This window comes from Tamandua tetradactyla, chromosome 19, assembly GCF_023851605.1.
Source record: "Tamandua tetradactyla isolate mTamTet1 chromosome 19, mTamTet1.pri, whole genome shotgun sequence".
In the NCBI taxonomy this organism is placed as follows: domain Eukaryota; kingdom Metazoa; phylum Chordata; class Mammalia; order Pilosa; family Myrmecophagidae; genus Tamandua; species Tamandua tetradactyla.
Window position 1 is genome coordinate 13,841,721 of NC_135345.1, and position 18,057 is coordinate 13,859,777.

Here is an 18,057-nt window from a genome sequence, read left to right on the forward strand (position 1 = left end):
CTTCAAAGTATGGCAGGAGTTAGTACCTGCATTCTTTAGTGTCCGCGGCCGTCTCGTTCGGCTTCTGATCCCCGGCCGGCGAAGGGAACAGGAGGGGAGAAAGAGACAGGCGCAGGCAAACCGACTCGAGTGATAAACACGGGTTCGAGGCACGCAACGGTTGTGAGCACAGACCTTTACTGGAGTTAAGCTTGCATTCTCTGTTACAGGTTCCACGCGGGACAAGATACCCCGCGGGGGAACAACCTCTATGCGGCCGTCAGGTACGGCTCCCTGTGGGTCGTCTCCACCCACCCTGTCCGGGTAACCTCTTATATACTGTGCCCAAACCCAATAGGTTAGTGCCACGTATACAGAGGTGATTGGAAGATAGGGTTGGTGGGCGCGTGCGTCATACGCGGAAACAGGATGCGGGCGCCATCTTGGCTCACTCGATGGGCGGGGGGAACTCTAGAGCAGGCTGCAGCGTGTCCACTAGGCCTGACCCGGGAGGCGGCTCTCCACATCTCCCCCTTTTTTATTATTTTTGGTCCGTAGACCCTTTCTTAGACCCAGTGTCTCCATTGATGAGTGAGCTCCCGTGAGCTTGATTAGCCCACTACTTGTTTTGGTGCTTTGGGGAGTCTGGACTAGGCTTGCTAGGCACCAACCAGAGTGCACTCCTCATATAGAGACTGGAGAGCCCGTGAACTGGAAACCACGTGACTCTCCCTGCAGTGCTTCGCCTCGCAACTGGGCTAAGCGGGGCTCAGGAGAGCGGCAACCAGAGTCGAGAGTGTCGTAGGTGTCTCTGTGCAATGGCTTAAGTCTAGTCTGGCCAGGACCGTGACTCCGCCGTAGAGATCATCCTTTAGACAAAAATTATGACTTCTGGTGCCGCCTTTTACACCCGGGACACGGCCATGGGCTTTGCAGCAGATCCTGTTTTCGAGCGTCCCGCCTTGAGTGGCCGTGACGGGCCACGCAGTGGGGGGGAGGACAGGGCTACGGTGCGGGTGTCGCCAGGGGCATCAGGGGCAAGTGACATAGCCAACATAGTGGTGACGCGTAGCTGTTGCTGCGTCTGGAACAAGCGTTCTAACAAACATTTAACAATGAGCAGAGTTACTAAGAGTCCCACTGCTAAAAGAATCCAAGTGGTCAAACTGGGCCAAGAGAACCATGAGGTGACTCGGTTCCACAGACTTTGTACAGTCTCGCCCAGTTTGGAAAGGTCGAAGGCAACGGGGGTTATTAAAACTGGTCCCCCTTCTAAACAATCGAAGGGTGACCGGCACTTTCGTTGCTATCTCGTCAGTCGCCGCCATCATCAGCAGAGTTGGAGACCGGATCTGGTGGCTCTGGTTGGAGGCTTATCAATTTTCTGGGCAACAGTTCCTTGGCGTCCTCGGGCGACGTCACGGTTCTCACCAGTCTTTCCGGAACCCACACAGGTTGACGTCCTGGTTCCTGGGGAAAAACACAAACAGAGCCTCTGGCCCAGCTGAGCACTGGGTCAGGGCCTTGCCATTGTCCTGACAGGACATCCTTCCAACGGACTGTAATAATGACTTGTAATTCAACCCACTGAGGTTTTTGTGGTTGAAAAAATACTGTTTTGGGAGTGTCCCCTTCCACACAATACGCCCCTGTACCGGAGCTGGAGCCATCCGTGTACACGGTGAGGGCGCCCACTAGTGGCTTAGGCGAAGTTACTTTAGGAAAAATTACTGGGTGTCGAGTAACAAACTGCAAAAGGGGGGCTTTTGGGAATTGATTGTTAATGCTTCCTAGAAATGTACACCGGAGGATGGCCCATTGATCTATGCACCCAGTGAGTATCTCAAGTTGCTGGGAAGAGTAAGGTACTCTGAGGTTTTCAGGTTGCTGGCCGAAATGTTGTATGGCCCTTTTAATTGATTCTAAGGCCAGATCTGCAACAGCTGTAGGATAGTGCTCTAGGACCTTTTTTGGGGAAACTCCAGGGTGAACCCAGAGTAATGGTTCTTGCTGCCATAGCACTGCCGTGGGCTGTAACTCTGTCGGCAGCACGCAGGCTTCAAAAGGCTCACTGGGGTTTATTCTTTTCAGAGTAGCGCTGCTGAGCGCCTGCTCCACTCGGGCGGGGGGCACGGCCGTAACTGCCCCTCCCCTGACCAGCCCGCTGGGGGTTTCGGGTCTAGCAAAGGATCAGTGCACCTACTCGGTATGGCCACCAGGGGGAGCCCTCGGGGAGGGCCTTTGGGGGAATCACCTAAACCGTCCACCGGAAACTGTTGCATCCCCGGGGGCGCAGCAGCAGACGCTGGCGGGGCGGAAGGTCGCGTGGGTGAGATAGGAGGCCCCTCCCAATCGATCAGCGGAGGCGCGTCTGCCCCCTCGGTCTCATCACCATCTGACTCTGAGTCAGAGCTGTCTGAACTGGCGTTTGACTCCGGCGGCTTGCCCTTACAGGAGCCGTCCGCAGACGAAGCTGACTGAGTTTCTTGGAGCGGATGCCGTGCCTGTAGCAGGGCAGGAGACGGACTGAGGCCTGTAGTAGACTCTGCCTCAAGACAAGCACGGACGGTCTCCCAGATAGGGACCAGGATCGGGTCCATACAAAGGCCCGTCCGGCGCGCCCGTTCTATGTCATTACCAAGTTTCAGCCAAGAAGGCAGGCTGAGGCTCCCGGAGTGGGCGAACCAAGGTGCAAAAGCAGCAATATCTTCAAGGAACCGCAGGAGGGAACTCTTCCTAACCGAGATGCCCCGCTGCTTCAAAGGGTTTTTAAAGGAGCTAACAAAGGTGAACTTCCTGACTGCCCCATGCTTGCAGTCGGCACTGTACTTTAATCACTCGGAGAGCTCTTCCGAGTCCCCGGGGCTACCTGAAAGCCCACGGGCCTTAACTCTCACGTAATAAGAAGTACTCACCTTCTCGCGGTGATCAGGCGCGGGAAGTCCGCTGCGAGCTCAGGATGCACGTCCTTCTCAGTTCAAGAAGAGACAGTACGGCTCTCCTTGCAGAAGAGGTGTCGAGAGAGGAGGTTCCCCGTACGGGCCACCACTTGTCCGCGGCCGTCTCGTTCGGCTTCTGATCCCCGGCCGGCGAAGGGAACAGGAGGGGAGAAAGAGACAGGCGCAGGCAAACCGACTCGAGTGATAAACACGGGTTCGAGGCACGCAACGGTTGTGAGCACAGACCTTTACTGGAGTTAAGCTTGCATTCTCTGTTACAGGTTCCACGCGGGACAAGATACCCCGCGGGGGAACAACCTCTATGCGGCCGTCAGGTACGGCTCCCTGTGGGTCGTCTCCACCCACCCTGTCCGGGTAACCTCTTATATACTGTGCCCAAACCCAATAGGTTAGTGCCACGTATACAGAGGTGATTGGAAGATAGGGTTGGTGGGCGCGTGCGTCATACGCGGAAACAGGATGCGGGCGCCATCTTGGCTCACTCGATGGGCGGGGGGAACTCTAGAGCAGGCTGCAGCGTGTCCACTAGGCCTGACCCGGGAGGCGGCTCTCCACACTTTAGGCCATTTCTGGGTAGTAGTTAGAACACTGGTTCTAGAAGCCAGATAGCCTGGGGTAAATCATAATTCTGCCACTGGCAATTGTAATACTCTGGGCAAGGTTGTCTAAATTCTCTGAGCTTCTATTTTCACAAGTATAAAATGGAATATTGATAATCAAAATGTCTCTAATGTATATGGGCTAAATGATAAGGGTTGCAAAGCACTTCAAATAGTGGCAGAAACCCAGTTAGCTTTTCACACTGTGTTAATGATTATTAGTGAATATGACCATTCTTCAATCATTTGTGACAAACCTAGGACTGAACAAACTTTCTAAAATGCAAGTCTGTGCTTTGTGCTGCAATTCCTTCAATGATTCTCCTCACCTTCAGAAGAAAGCCAAAATATTTTACTGCTACGGGACAAAGGTGGTGGATGGTGGATTCTTGTGCTCGATGTACTCAATGACCAATTCCCAAGACACTGGGGTTACAAAAAGAAAAAATATTTATTGCCAGGCCAAAGCAGGCGATTAGATGGTCTATCAGCCCAAAAACCTCTTTGAACTGCAGTAATTCGGATAGTTTTATAGTATCAAAAGATAGGCAGGCTTTAGGATACTGAATACAATGGCTACAAATGATGTAATTAGAGGTGATTTAATTATTGAGCATATGCAGATTGATTACATGCTTAGTCACAGAAAGTATGCAAGAAAATGGCCTTAATATGATGAGAGGTGTGATTTTTAGTGTTATAATGAGGCATAGGTGACTTGTAGGCTAAAGTCTAAGCTACAGCGCATGTCAGGAAGGCCCATTTTGTTTAGATCCAGCTTTAGTTATCAAGATAACTTTGGACTTGGGGTGGGTTAGTTCTGGGTTGACCCAGGGCCCATTGTTAATAAACATTAGGGGCTATCTTCAGTGATCACAAGACTCCAAATATGAAAACCAGGATAAAATGGGTACAACTGAGTCAGTCACAAGGCTTTTATAATCACAAGGGCACAAGATAAAGGCTATACAACGTTATCAGAGATCAAGGCAGTTGGATTACAGTTCAAAGAGTAGACCACTTTGAACTCCAGTATAACAGAAAGCAAAAGGAATATCTCTATAATGATTCAGCAACCATAATCATTCCTTAAATCCTAATTTCTCTGTTACATTACCATGGTGTGGTAGACAGAATAATGTTGTCCCTTCCCCAAGATGTCCATGCTGTTATACTAGAACCTGTGCATATGTTACTCTATGTGGCAAAAGGAACTTTACAGATGTGATTAAAGATACAGACCTTGTGAGGTAGTTAGGTTCAGGTGTCAACTTGGCTAGGTAATTATGCCCTGTCGTTCAGTTGCTGTGGATATGAATCATTAGCATGTGAAACTCATCTAAGGCTGATTACAGCCACAGTCAGCTAATGGGTGTGCCTTCCACAATGACTGATGTTTACTTTAATTAGCTGAAGGCTTAAAAGAGAGAGGTCAGAAGAGAACTGAACACAGCACAGTTCAAGGAGCTCAGCATACCACATCTCAGCACTCACACCTCAGCATAGACGTTTGGAGATACAGAAAGAAATCACCCTGGGGAAAACCAATGGAACCCAGAAGCCAGGAGAGAAGGCTAGCAGTGATCACCATGTGTCTCCCCATGTGACAGAGAAACTCAGGTGAAAGCTAGCTGTCTTTCCTCTGAAGAACTACAAATTTTTAGCCAAATAAATCCCCTTTTATTAAAAGCTGATCCATCTTTGATCCTGGCAACTTTGGCAGAATAAAACTCCTTCTGAGGTGGAGAGTATCATGGATTATCCAGGTGGGCCCAATTTAAACATATGTCTCCTTAAAAGTGGAGAACCTTTCTCAGCGGTGGTCAGAGAGGCTTACAATGGAAGAAGGATCAGAGAAGAGCAGCGCGGCTGGCTTTGAAGATGGAAGAAGGGGCCACAAGTCAAGGAGTGCAGATGATCTCTAAATTCTCTCTAACAAGTCAAGGAGTGCAGATGGTCTCTAAGTTCTCTCTTAAAGTCTCCAGAAGAACCAGTCCTGTCAATGCCTTGATTTTGCTTGATGAGACCTATGCTGAACTTCTGATCTAGAGAGCTGTAAGATAATACACTTGTTTTAAACCACGAAATTTGTGCGGTTACAGCAGCAATAGAAAACCAATACGCATGACATGCAAATCCCTTGCCTTCTTCTCCCCCATGTCCCCATTCATCCTTTTTTTACTAGCAATATAAAAAAAGCGGGGTCTGCTAAGGGGCCAATTCCTTGTGCACCTCTGAGTCTTGCTTAATGTTGTGTTTTGGGTTGAGAACACTTTGTCTGGCAATCTGATATCCTGCAAAGTGCTGCTCCTCATTCAAAATCTCACTCAAGTAGCCTTAGAGGAACATTCCCCAACCCACCCAGAGAGCTTAGGTTGCACCTTTCTTTAGACTCTCTTGGCCCTTTGGGGTAGACATTATTCTTGTACCATCATCAGTACCTAATGTAGTCATATGCCTCTTTACCCACTTCCTAGCACATCTTCAAGTAGTAGGCAATTGTAAGAGCCAAGGTTAAGGAAGAGGGAGGATTTAGAGTTGGCTGAATACATTCCTCTTATCATCCTATCTAACTTCTTGATGGCCTCTTTTACAAAATCAGAGCTTTCCCAACAACCTCTCTATGGAAAACAGATTCACAATGGGTAAAAGAAGGCAAAATAACATGCTTTGATATTAAGGAGACTATTGGGATATCTCATTTTTGCTTAAGCTAGATAGGCCTACGCAATCTAAGGTCAAAACAGAGCAGAAGACTGGCTTTGTCTATTTAAATATTCCTCTGCCCCAACAGGTCCTAATCTACATATATTTATGATCTTTATATTTTTATGAAAAGTTGCTAAGGGGTAATCTCCTCATAAAGAATATTTTTATTGATACATCTTCACACACACACAGTCCCTACATGGTGTACAATCAATGAAGGCAAGAGAGTTTTGTCAATTGGGTCACAATTGTGTCTCCAGTGCTGAGGATAGTGCCTGGACATTTTCTGTGCATGAATGTTTAATGAATTAAAGGCCAATTCAGAGCACAGCAGGAAAAAAGAAAAAAGAACAAAAGCAAAGAAATATTGTTACTCTACTGGCTAGATTGGAATTGCTTTAAACACCCCTGTTCACACACACACAAACACAATTCAAGTTTTCTTAGGATCTAGCAATGGGAGTACTTTATAAATTATCTCCTATAATTAGCAAGAAGTTGGTCTAGGGTCAGAAAATGCCATAAACAAACCAATGAGAATAAGATTCAGCTGAGAGTAGCCAATAAAATATTCTAAATAGCAAGTTCATAGGATCACACCTGCTCATTAGGGGTGGAATGGGTAAAAGAGACAAGTATGGGAGTTCTGAGCTATAAATGGCCTTAATAAAGCTGTTACAAAATAATAAGTAAATGGAAAATCCTCAGGTTGTTCTGGCCAAGGAGTAGATATTAGATATGCTGGAGCATTTGCTAGGTAGGGAATAAATTTTCTGCTAGCACTCAGCAAAGAGTTCTTCTCTTCAAGTCACTGTGGTCTCTTCCTTCTGCTACCATCCCATATCATAGGAGAGAGAGAGAGGGCATTCACAATTACCTTATGTGCAAATATAACAAGGAATTTTGCAGAGAACATGTGGGGAAAAAGCACTCAAGTCTCCATGAAGGCAAATTTTAAATAAGATACTGAACAATAAAGGAGGAAGGTCCAAGGCATTCTTTGAGCATGAAACGAAATCACATGCATTTTTGGGTATTTTTCCAGGAAGAAAAGAGACTAATTATCATGAGAAAGGGAAATGTTTAACACAGAATGAAAGGAATGGAAAAATATAGGGGCATGTGGTAGGAAGAATTCTAAAATGTCTCTAATATTCCCACTTATTGGTGTATTTGTACTATTGTATAATCTCTAGGTTTATGAACATGAATAGAATATCATTCCAGTGATTATGTCATATTATACAGCAAAGGTATTTTCAGATAAAATTAAGGTCCCAAATCAATTGACTCTGAATTTAGGAGATTATCTGAATGGGCCTGACCCAATCACATGTGCTCTTTGATTCTGGATATAGAGTTCAGAAAAAGAGGTAATTGAAGATTTGAATCATGAGAAGGATACCAAGTATAATTGCTGGCTTTGAAGATGGAAGACATCAGGTGGCAAGGACTACAGGCAGCCTCTAGGCACTGAAAGCAATGCTCAGCAGGCAGCTAGCAAAGCAATGGGAACCTCAGGCCTACAACCACAAGAATCCTGCCAACAAGTTGAAGGAGATTGCAAGTGGATTCTTTCCCAGAGCCTACAGAAATGACCAAAGCACAGCCAGCTCGTTGATTTTAGCCCTGTGATACCCTAAGCAGAGAACCCAGCCATGCTACATCAGACTTTCAACATCAAGAACTGTGATCTAATAAATGGTTGCCCTTTCAGGTCACTCAGTTTGTGGTAATTTGTTACACAACAATAGAAAACTAATACAGAGGATAAGCTGAAGCTGCAACTGCACTTTTACCCCAAGTTGAGCCATTTGCTCCCAGAATGGAGGGCAGCTGGCACCAGGCCAAAATTAATTCCAACTCAGTCTAATTTGTGGTTCAGGTCACAGACTTTGAGGTCAAAGAGTCCTAAGTCAAACCACAGGGTTGTCTCTTAAATATCTATGTTTCCTCGATAGTTATGGAGAGAATTAAATGAGATGGCACCTATAATAGATATCATACCTCATACACATTAAGAGCTCAGTCCAAGATGGTTACACAACTTCTTCTTTTCATCATAATTCTCTGTTTTTTTTCTTTCTGTATGAACTGTCCAGTATAATAGGAAGAGAGAATGGTACAATTAGCTGAGAAGATGATCACAGGTCAGATTGCAGAGAAGCATGAATGAAAAGTTAAAAATAATACTTTATCCAGGCAATGAGAAAATTGGTCATTGATTTCCAGCAGAGAAATTACTTTAAAATTCTATTATATATCCTGCAACAGTTATATAGTCTGTGTGTTTGTTTCCTTCAACTCTAAAATGGGAAATATATGAGGGCCTCCTTATAAAGATGAAATGAATTAAGATGCATAAATTGTATTGTTAAGGTTCAATGAATGACATTTTAAATTCATCGACCAATATGACTCTAGTAAATATTAGTATTAAGCAATGTTCTAGGTGCTGAAAATACATTAGGGAAAAAAAACCCCAGCAAAACAAAAATAACCTTGCCTCATCGAAGCTTATATTCTAGTAGAGGCATAGAAACAAAAAGTAGTAATAATGAAGGATTAAATAAATAAATAAAAGACTATTATAAATAGATAAATTGAAAGATTAAAAAAGGGCCTGTGTGTGCGTATGTGTGTGTGGGGGGTGGGCTGTAGTATATTCAATGGTGATAAACGCTATGCAGAAAATTGAAACTGGAAACAGGATTGGAAGCTTCATTTTAGGACAGGGAAAACAGATTTTAAATATAAATGAAGTACTGAGAAATACCTCACTGGTACAATGACATTTGACCCAGGCTGGATGGGAAACAGAGTGCCTGAGGCATGACACTATCAAGAGGAATAGCATTTCAGATATAGGGAAGAGCTGGAACTTTGGCCCCCAAATAAGGTCCACTAGCTGTGTCTAAAAAACTTCCAGGAGTCAATGTGGCTGAGAAGATTTAGCCAAAGTTGTAAGGAGTAGGGAAGTGTGGCGTCAAAAGAGATGAGATTAGAGAACTAGAAGGGAGGATCAGCTTTTTAAGAATTTATGGACCCTTATTAGAATTTGGGTCCCTACTCTGCTGAGCTGAGAAGGCAATCATTGAGAAGAAGAGGGGCACAATTTGACCTATATTTTAACTATGACAGTTTAGCTGCTAGGCTACAAATTGATGGTAAAAGGATGAGATCAGACCATGGAGACCAGTTAGGATAATGAGACAGTATTATCAAATAGTACTATAAATGCTTAGATTTCTTCTAGAGGTGGGTTTGTATTTATATGTTTTAGAAATCAAAATCTGATAGCCCTTCTGAATAACTTAATTTTTTCTCTCTTGCAATAATACAGATAATAGGTCTTTCCTCCTCCAAGTTTTCTGTAAATCATCTGAAATGCAGCCAGCATTTAAAGGTGGATTGAAGTGCCTTGTGTCTCATCTTCTGCTAACATTTTCTTTGTTCAAAACATGAATACTGGATAGATGAAGGATCAGATGTTTCAGAGGAAAAATATACAGCCTTTGTAAGATGCTTGAGTGATAAATTACTGAGCAGTAATAAAATGCCAGCATCACTGTTCAAATCTCCCTGCCTTGGGAGGCAGCATCTAAGGTTCATAAACTCTCCTTTGGGTATCTTGGTAGCCGAGTCTGAAATACAAAAATGTCCAATCCTTCAGTTGTGAAGATTGGAAAGGAAGTGTCTTGCCACTCCCACCATCTCTATCACCGATGGCAATGCCAAAGAAAGAAAAAAATCTATGTCCTTAAAAAAAAATAATTAGGCATTTAACCTAAGCATTCACTGAATGTCTGTTATGTGTTAGACACAAGTCTTGGCATTCTGGCAATGTAGGTTTGAGTCCTGACGCTGCTGCTTAATAACTTTATGCCCTAGGAAAAGTTCTAATCCAGCCTGGCTAGCCTCAATTTTCTCACCTGTGAAGCCAGTAGATGCAGTATCTGGCAACATGGTGGAGAAAACTTGGATAGGCTCTTCTTCTCTGATTCTGCAACAAATACATAGAAACTCTGGTGAAAGAGTTTAAATATTTAAAAACATATCAAAGCAAATTTAAGATAAAAACAGTTTTAAATATTAAAAAATTACACATAAATATATTTAGATCCAAGTTCAAAAGAAAGAAAGCAAAATATACATGCAAAGGAAATGTAAAGAAAAATAAAATTCAAAATAGTAAACATCATCTAATACCATAGACATCCAACGAGGTATAATAAGTTCCATCTTAAAGCCAAATTGCTATGGGCCTGGGGTTCTAAAGCGCTCACAGGAGTAAGAGACAAAGCCTCTGCACCATGGTATATTAGAAACAGGAATCTAGATCTTAATTGTCAAAGTATTGTCCCTTCCACAAATTCAGGTACTAAAAAAATGCTTCTACAGGATTATGGGTGCAGTGAGGAAGCTTATTTATGTTCTGTACCTTGGGTGGACAGATTTAAAATTCAGTTCACTCTTGAGAAAGATAAATCCCTGGGCTGTTCCACCCAGAACTATGGCATTTGAATTTTCACAGAGCATGCTTCATGTTAGAAGCCCAAACCAAGAAAGTAAGGTAAAAATAGCACAGGATATTTTAAATCCATAGGGCTGAATTCCCATAGAGATTGTCACCATGAGTTCATTCAGAAGATTCTCATGGAATGTAAAATAATTCTACTGGAGATGAGCTCACACTCAAAGAGTACCTCCCTACATGGGAAAGAGCAAGCAGTAGAAAGGGAGATCAGTAGACAGTACGGATGTTTTTTAAAATTATGAAGGAAAGCACAAACGCAGAAAATAAATGATAAGAGTGAAATAACCAAAGTTGTAAAGGAAATCTTTTATTACCCAATTCGGTGAAAATACATCTGAAATCTGGATAAAGGAGACAATAATAAAGGAAGGAAAAATATCAAGTTTATTCAAAATATTTGGAAAATCTTAGTCAAGTACTATAGAAGGAATAAATAAATTGCCAAAGAGCTATTTCCTTTCTCTGGATAAGAACATGATCAGACACTTTTAAAAAAGAAGTAGGCAAATATTTATAGAATAGAATATTTCAATAATATTTAAACTGTTTTGCAATATAAACAGAAAGCTTCAAAATTATTTCTATGAAGTTAGCATAAAAATGATACTAAAACCTAACAAAGATAGTCTTGATTCACTTACTATTAGTAATTAAATCAGATATACATGTTAAAAATTTAAGGTAACAATTAAATTAATAGGAACAAAATCTATAACTTTCAAACAAGAAAATAAAACAATCTTGTTTAAAGATACTTGTTAAAAGAGATTATCACACTGAATTTGTAAACAACAATTAAGAAATCTAACTTTATTCTGCTAATAAAAATTTCTGTAAGTTAATTAGGCGTAAAGTTTTGCAAAACAGAGAGTAAAAAAGTATATCTGTCAAATATTAACCAAAAGAAAGTCAGTATAATAATGTTAATATCTGACAAAATAAGATTAAAAAATCTAAGGATAAGTAATATTATTTTTTGATTAAACTTCTGCATCTATCTGTCTATTTCCAATAAAAGAGGGAGAGAGGATTACAGGGAAAATTTGAAGGAAAAAGACATTTTTTTCATATTACGAGTCTCAATCTAAAATAAATGTAAACAAATAAGCAAAATAATTATATCGATAGAGCAGTAAACAATAGTGAACCAATGGACTTATAAAGAATACTGTACTAATCTTCTTTTAAGTCAAGAGAAATCTTAGCAAATACCAAAGACGTTATAAAATGTAGCCCACACTACTTGAATAAAATGTAGCCCACACTACATGAACATAATGTAATACAATTAGAAATCTAGACCAAAAAAAAAATGCCCCTCACAAAATAAAGCTGTATTTGTTTAACCAAAACAATATTAGCAACAACACCTTAAAACAATTCTTCAGTCAAAGAAGAAACAATGGAAATTGCTGTATGTTTAGGAATGAATGACGAAGGAAACACTACATATTAAAAATTGAGTAATGCAATGAAACTGATTTTATTGGGTAGGGGGACATCTTTGTTGGCATAAACATTCATAGGAAGAAAGATTAAAACTTATAAATGGAATTGTTCAACACAAGAAGTTGGAAGAAAAACAACAACAGTGTAAACCCTAATAAAATAATAAAGATAAGGGGAGACATGAAAGAGTAAGCAATGAAACCATTAAAAAGATCAATAAAACTGCCAAAAAAAATATGGATTTCTTTCACTTACACCATCATGGTTGCTTACATTTGATGCTATGAATCTGACTGAAACTAGTTTTCTGTCTGATCCTAATAAGACTTGGGAAAGTGTAAGAGTGCATCCTTTTCACTAACTTTTCTGAAGGGGAATGAGGAGAAAGAAGTAGGTAGGCTCTGCTTCAGGTATTATCAGGTATTTTATATCTGTATTTAATTTAATCTTCCTAAGACCTTATGTTATTCAACTGTGGCCATGATATACTCTGTAAAATGCACAAAAAACTCAAAGGCGTAGAATCAGCATCTAATTAGATTATGGGTCTGCAGGTTTCTGGAGTTCAATCAAGCCAGTCTTGGCCAGAGGTGCTCTTCTCCACTTGTCACTCACTCCTCTCTTGAGACCAGAGAGCTACACTGGGCACGCTCCCTTTTTGGTGATGGCAATTATTCGAAGGAGCAAGCCCAACCATAACAGTGCTTTCCAGATCTCTCTTTATGACATGCAGGCTAATGATTCGATGGCATTAGCAAGTTCTATTTCTAAACCCAAAATAAAAATGAAAAAATTTACTCTTTATGGAAGGAACTACAAAGACATATGAAACAGTGACTGGGCACAGGGAGATGTGAAAAATTGGGACAGTAAAAGCAATCTACAGCAATCCTGCATAGTAGGTATTCCCAAACATATCTATGTAAAGAGGTGAGGAATGGAAAGGAAAGAAAGCCTGGCCAGATAGCCATGGGATAAGATAACTATAAATACCTTTTATAGAGCATACTGGGCCTTTCCATAAAAGTAGGTTGAGGAAAACTTTGTAGTCCAATAGTTTATCAGCAGTTCAGAACTTACCATATGCAAAGAACTGTATTAACTGCCAGGAACATATTAGTGAGTAAAAGTTGACATGGACCCTGTTCTCACGGTGTTTATAATCTATATGCAGGAAACAGAAAAATCACACACATTAATGTATAATTATTTACTGTGATGAATGGCATGAGAAGTACATGTTGCTGAAAGGGTACATGAAAGGAAGTTTGAACTTGTCTGTGAGTCAGTCAGGATTTTTGAGGAAATGATGAAGCTAAGGTCTAAAAAGCCAGCAGACATTAGAAAGAGATTTAGATGGAATTGAATTGCATCACAGGTAGAGGGAAAGTCATGTACTGAGATTCTGTGATGGGAGGGAAAATGTTGGAGAGGCAGACCGCAGCAAGAGGATTTGGGTCCTTGTGCGAAAAACAATAGGAAGCTGCTGAAAAGTCATCATAGGGGAATCACACGTTCAGATTTTCACTGGGAAATTATCATTCTGGTTACAATGTATAGATGAGATGGGAATGATTTGAAAATAGAGTGAAAATGAGCACAGTCGGGAAGCTGTTTCAGTACATCTGCTGAGAGACGAGGGTTGCTTGAGAAGAATGAAACTGCAAATGAGATGGAGGAAATGCCATAGTGTCAGCATGAAACTCAAGAGTTTGGTTTTCTAAAAGTGGAGAAAATGGTTATGAAAAATACAAAAGAGTTTTATGAAAAGCATCAGTTGTCTCTGAGGCATCAGGTCTTGTTGAAAGTCATCTGTGAACTTGGTATGAATTGTTTCAAGGGAGTGGGAGTGGGGGGTGAATCCAGACTGGAGTCACTGAGTGGAAGAGGAGGAAGTGAAAACAGAGACACCACTTTTGAGAAGCTAATTCTTGAAGGAAAGTGGGAGAGAGCAGGAGCTAGAGGCAGATTCATATTCCTGAGGGGATGTCTATTTATTTTGCTCATAGCTAAAGAGATTTGAGATGTTTAAATGCTGATGAAAACCCTTCAGTGGAGAATGAGAGTTTTAAAATAACTAGGAGAGAGGAGTAAACAATAATTTAAAATTTAAGGAAATGCTTCAGCCAAGATAAAAAGCATAGGCCTGAAGCAAAGTCCAACCTAATAGACTAAATCATCAGACAAAAATAGCATAAGCAAAAGGAAAATGCAGAGCTGACCAGCTAAGAATATTCACTTATCCACATTTTAACGGTATCAAGAATTGCTTAATGAAATATTTAGTAATGAAAACCCATTCTGTATAATTTAGTGTACATGCTGTATATTATTGTTAATAGTAAGGAATGAAGGGCTCTCATTACAGAATATGGACTCAGCCATTTCTCACAAATAACAGTATTAAGTAATATTTCAAGCATAATTATATATATATATATATATATATATATATATATAGTTTGGATGGATGCTGTTTGGTAGAGGCAAAGTTCATATGCTCAGAGTATATAAACCCATATAAAATCCCCTTAAATCTTCTATAGAAAGAAAATGTATTTCAGTCCAAGGATAATGCTCATTCCAGATGAGTGAGAGGTGAAAATTCAAGAATTGGAATATTACACTGAATAAATCCCTGATGGAGAGAAAGCTTGTAATGGTACATTTGATTTCACCTTAATCTCATGATTTATAATGTAACACATACTCCCTTTGCCTCACTCTCTAGCCTGATATTCACAACCCTCCCCTGACAGCTTTAATTCTCCCTCATGATGACAATATGAGTCAGTTTCAGATGTCAGTACATTCAGCATGTATTGACTTTTTAAATTTTCATTGTGACATCCTAATGATCTCTCCATAGATTTACACTGAAGTCATACTGTCATTTTCTTGGCACTTTAAATAAGTATTTTTGCTTCTGTAGTACTATTAGGAGTTTTGGTACTGACTCCAGAACTTGGTTATACGAACTCACATTGTTATGTATTTCTTATTGTGATCAAAGTAACATTATACTCTATTAAAATAAAGGGAGTATATATCAGGATAGGAGTCTATGGTTAAAAAAAGATAAGAAAACCAGTAAGGTCTTTATTTTGTGCGAGCAAAAAATTTTTAAAAATCAATTATGTTATCATTTTATATTTAAAAATTCTATCCCAGCATACTCTATCCAAGAAGATTTAGAAAGTGCTTGTCTTTATATGTCATATAATCTTAAAACACATTTATAAGATTGAAGACATTTAAAAGATAGAAGAGTTAACAGTGCCAAATAGAAATTCTTTTCCTTTTATTCTGCTTCGTCCTTTACCTCATGGACAAAGGAAAAGAAAGGAATTTTTTAAAGCACTGATAATAAAATTACCATGAATAAAATAATGTTAACTAAGAGTTAGTTTTCCAGGAAATAATGCACCCAAGTGTTCAGATATTAATAAATCATGGTGGGTCAGACAAGAGATCCCTCTTCCCAAGATCACAGAAACAAAAATCCAAATGAAAGACATCAATATCAGTTCATGCAATCAATTTTTGTAGTTACTATTAAAATTCCTATTATAATACAAAGTCAAAAATACCACTTAAAAATACCTGGAAAATAGTAAAATGAATATATATTCAGTTTTCTAGCAGTCTCATATGAAAGAAATCATTTTCATTCACAAATTGTCAAAAATTTCCTTAAAATTTTTTTTTAAATATCTGGGGATCCTCACACAATGCCAATAATGATATGAATGGATGCGAACTATTTGGAAAGTAGCTGGCAATATATATTATAAATTAAATGTAATCTTTGACCCAACAATCCTCCCATGGTAAATCTTTTCTAAAGAAATGAAATCATATGTATATATATTTACACATTAAATATACAACCATCTTAGTTATATACATACATCTATTTATCTAAATACATTTATATATTGTTTTGTTTTACTAAGTACTGCTAGAATGGATTATACCAGAAATGGAATGGCTTTTAAAAGGGGAATTTGTTAAGTTACAATTTTACAGTTCTAAGGCCATGAAACTATCCAAACTAAGGCACACAGAAAAAGATATCTTGACCCAAGAAAGGCTGAAGTCTGTCAAATAAGAAGGCACATGACTGGTATATGCTGGTCCTTGTTCCCAGTTGTGTTGCTTCCAGCTTCTGATTACAGTGACTTTCTCTTTAAGGTTCTGTAGGCCTTCACTTGGCTGCTCTGGAGCACAACCTTGGATTTCATCTGTCAGTTTCCCTTAGCTCCAGGTTCTGGCTTGCTTAGCATCTCATGGGAAGGCACATGGCAACATCTGCTGGGCTCTGCATCTTCAAATGTCTGTTCCTAGGTTTCTGCTCTCTCTGTTTGCAGTCCAAGCATCTCTAAATGTCTGAACCTATGTCAGCTCTGAGGCAACTGTGCTTTCCCAAAATGCCTCCCTTTTTACAAGATTCCAGCAAACTAATCAAGACCCACCATGAATGGGTAGGGTCACATCTCCATCTAATCAAAAGACGTACCCATGATTGAGTGGATCATATCTCCATGGAAACAATCTAATCAAAGGGTCCCATCCTAAAATATTGAATCAAGGTTAGAAGAATAAATCAGCACATATATGTACGTATGTGTATGTGTGTGTGTATATATATATATATGTATGCATGTGTATATACATATACATATGTATGGAGAGAGAAAGAGAGAGATTGAGATGGATGTTGCTGTATTGCTATAACAAAACCATGGACATAAACTGGTCGTCCTTCAATAGGAAAGTAGCTTTAAGAGTATGATATGTCCGTTCTATCTAATGCAATGCAGTTCTTCAAAACAATGAGCTAGACCCACATGCAACGGCCTGGTATGTGTACAAAATTCATGATGCACTTTTAATCGAGAGATAAAAATTCAAATACACACTCACACACTTATATGCCACCTTTTGTAAAAATGAGCTACAACAAAATTCTTTGTGTTTGTGAATGTTATGAGAGGATATATATTTGCATATGTGTAGATTAACATGAAGAAAAATGGGAATGTAATAGACTAAGTTATTAATATGGTTTACCTTAGAGGCATACGGGAGGTAGAAAGTTTGGGAAGAGATTATTAGCTGTTTTCTTATATTAACTTTGGATTCTTTCCTTGTTGCTTTAATCATAGACCACTTTTGAAAAGTACCAAACAAACAAGAGAAAAAACTAAGACCAAGACTTAGAAATCACATAAGAAAGGTTTAGAAAAGAAATAGTTTAGGGTACATACCCAAACCTTAAAACATTCTAGCAATCTGAAGGTAGATTTTTTTAAAAGGAAAAGTAAACTTATGGAAATGGTTCTCTAGGTCGTTTTGAAACCATTCCTCCAAGAACAACTAGAAAAGCTGTAAAATAAATAAATCAATAAATAAACAATCAAACAAACAAACAACTGAAACATTTGTTGAAGGCACTGATGAAGTCCCAAGGCAGTAGGAAATTGGAGGACCAAACTCTGGGAAAAAAAAAAAAAACCAAGAGAGGTGAACCTGGCATTTGTGCTACTTTTCCTTATGATCTAATTACAGATTCCTAAAACATAGGCTAAAAGGCAGAAAATCTGAACATAGATCAAAAGGAGTAGTGTCTCTGGTGAACACCATAAGTTTTTTAATAAATACTTTGAAGGGGTACACTCTAGAAGTAAGGATGAAGATGAAATATGCTTTCCCTCTGAAGGACTGAAGTTCAACTTCAATTATCTCAGTACATAATTAAGTCTATCTGCCTCTCAGAACAACTTATAGATAGATAAGTAGATGATAAATAGATATAGATAGA

At 39.8% G+C, this 18,057-nt stretch overlaps 1 long non-coding RNA gene across 16 annotated transcripts in view; it reads right to left on the reverse strand.

Moving 5' to 3' along the window:
• Positions 1 to 3,866: 3,866 nt before the first annotated feature.
• LOC143663041 (uncharacterized) overlaps positions 3,867 to 18,057 on the reverse strand; it is a 286,695-nt gene continuing 272,504 nt past the window's right edge. For 7 of the 16 annotated variants that reach the window (XR_013165728.1, XR_013165730.1, XR_013165727.1 and 4 more), the window contains 3 exons: positions 10,180 to 10,250; positions 8,255 to 8,341; positions 4,919 to 5,591 (listed from right to left, as the gene is read on the reverse strand). This is a non-coding gene — a long non-coding RNA (uncharacterized LOC143663041). Of the gene's footprint in view, positions 3,965 to 4,918; positions 5,592 to 8,254; positions 8,342 to 9,388; positions 9,892 to 10,179; positions 10,251 to 10,688; positions 10,917 to 18,057 lie in introns of those variants that run through there. The other 9 variants (XR_013165739.1, XR_013165736.1, XR_013165731.1 and 6 more) reach the window with 8 other exon arrangements.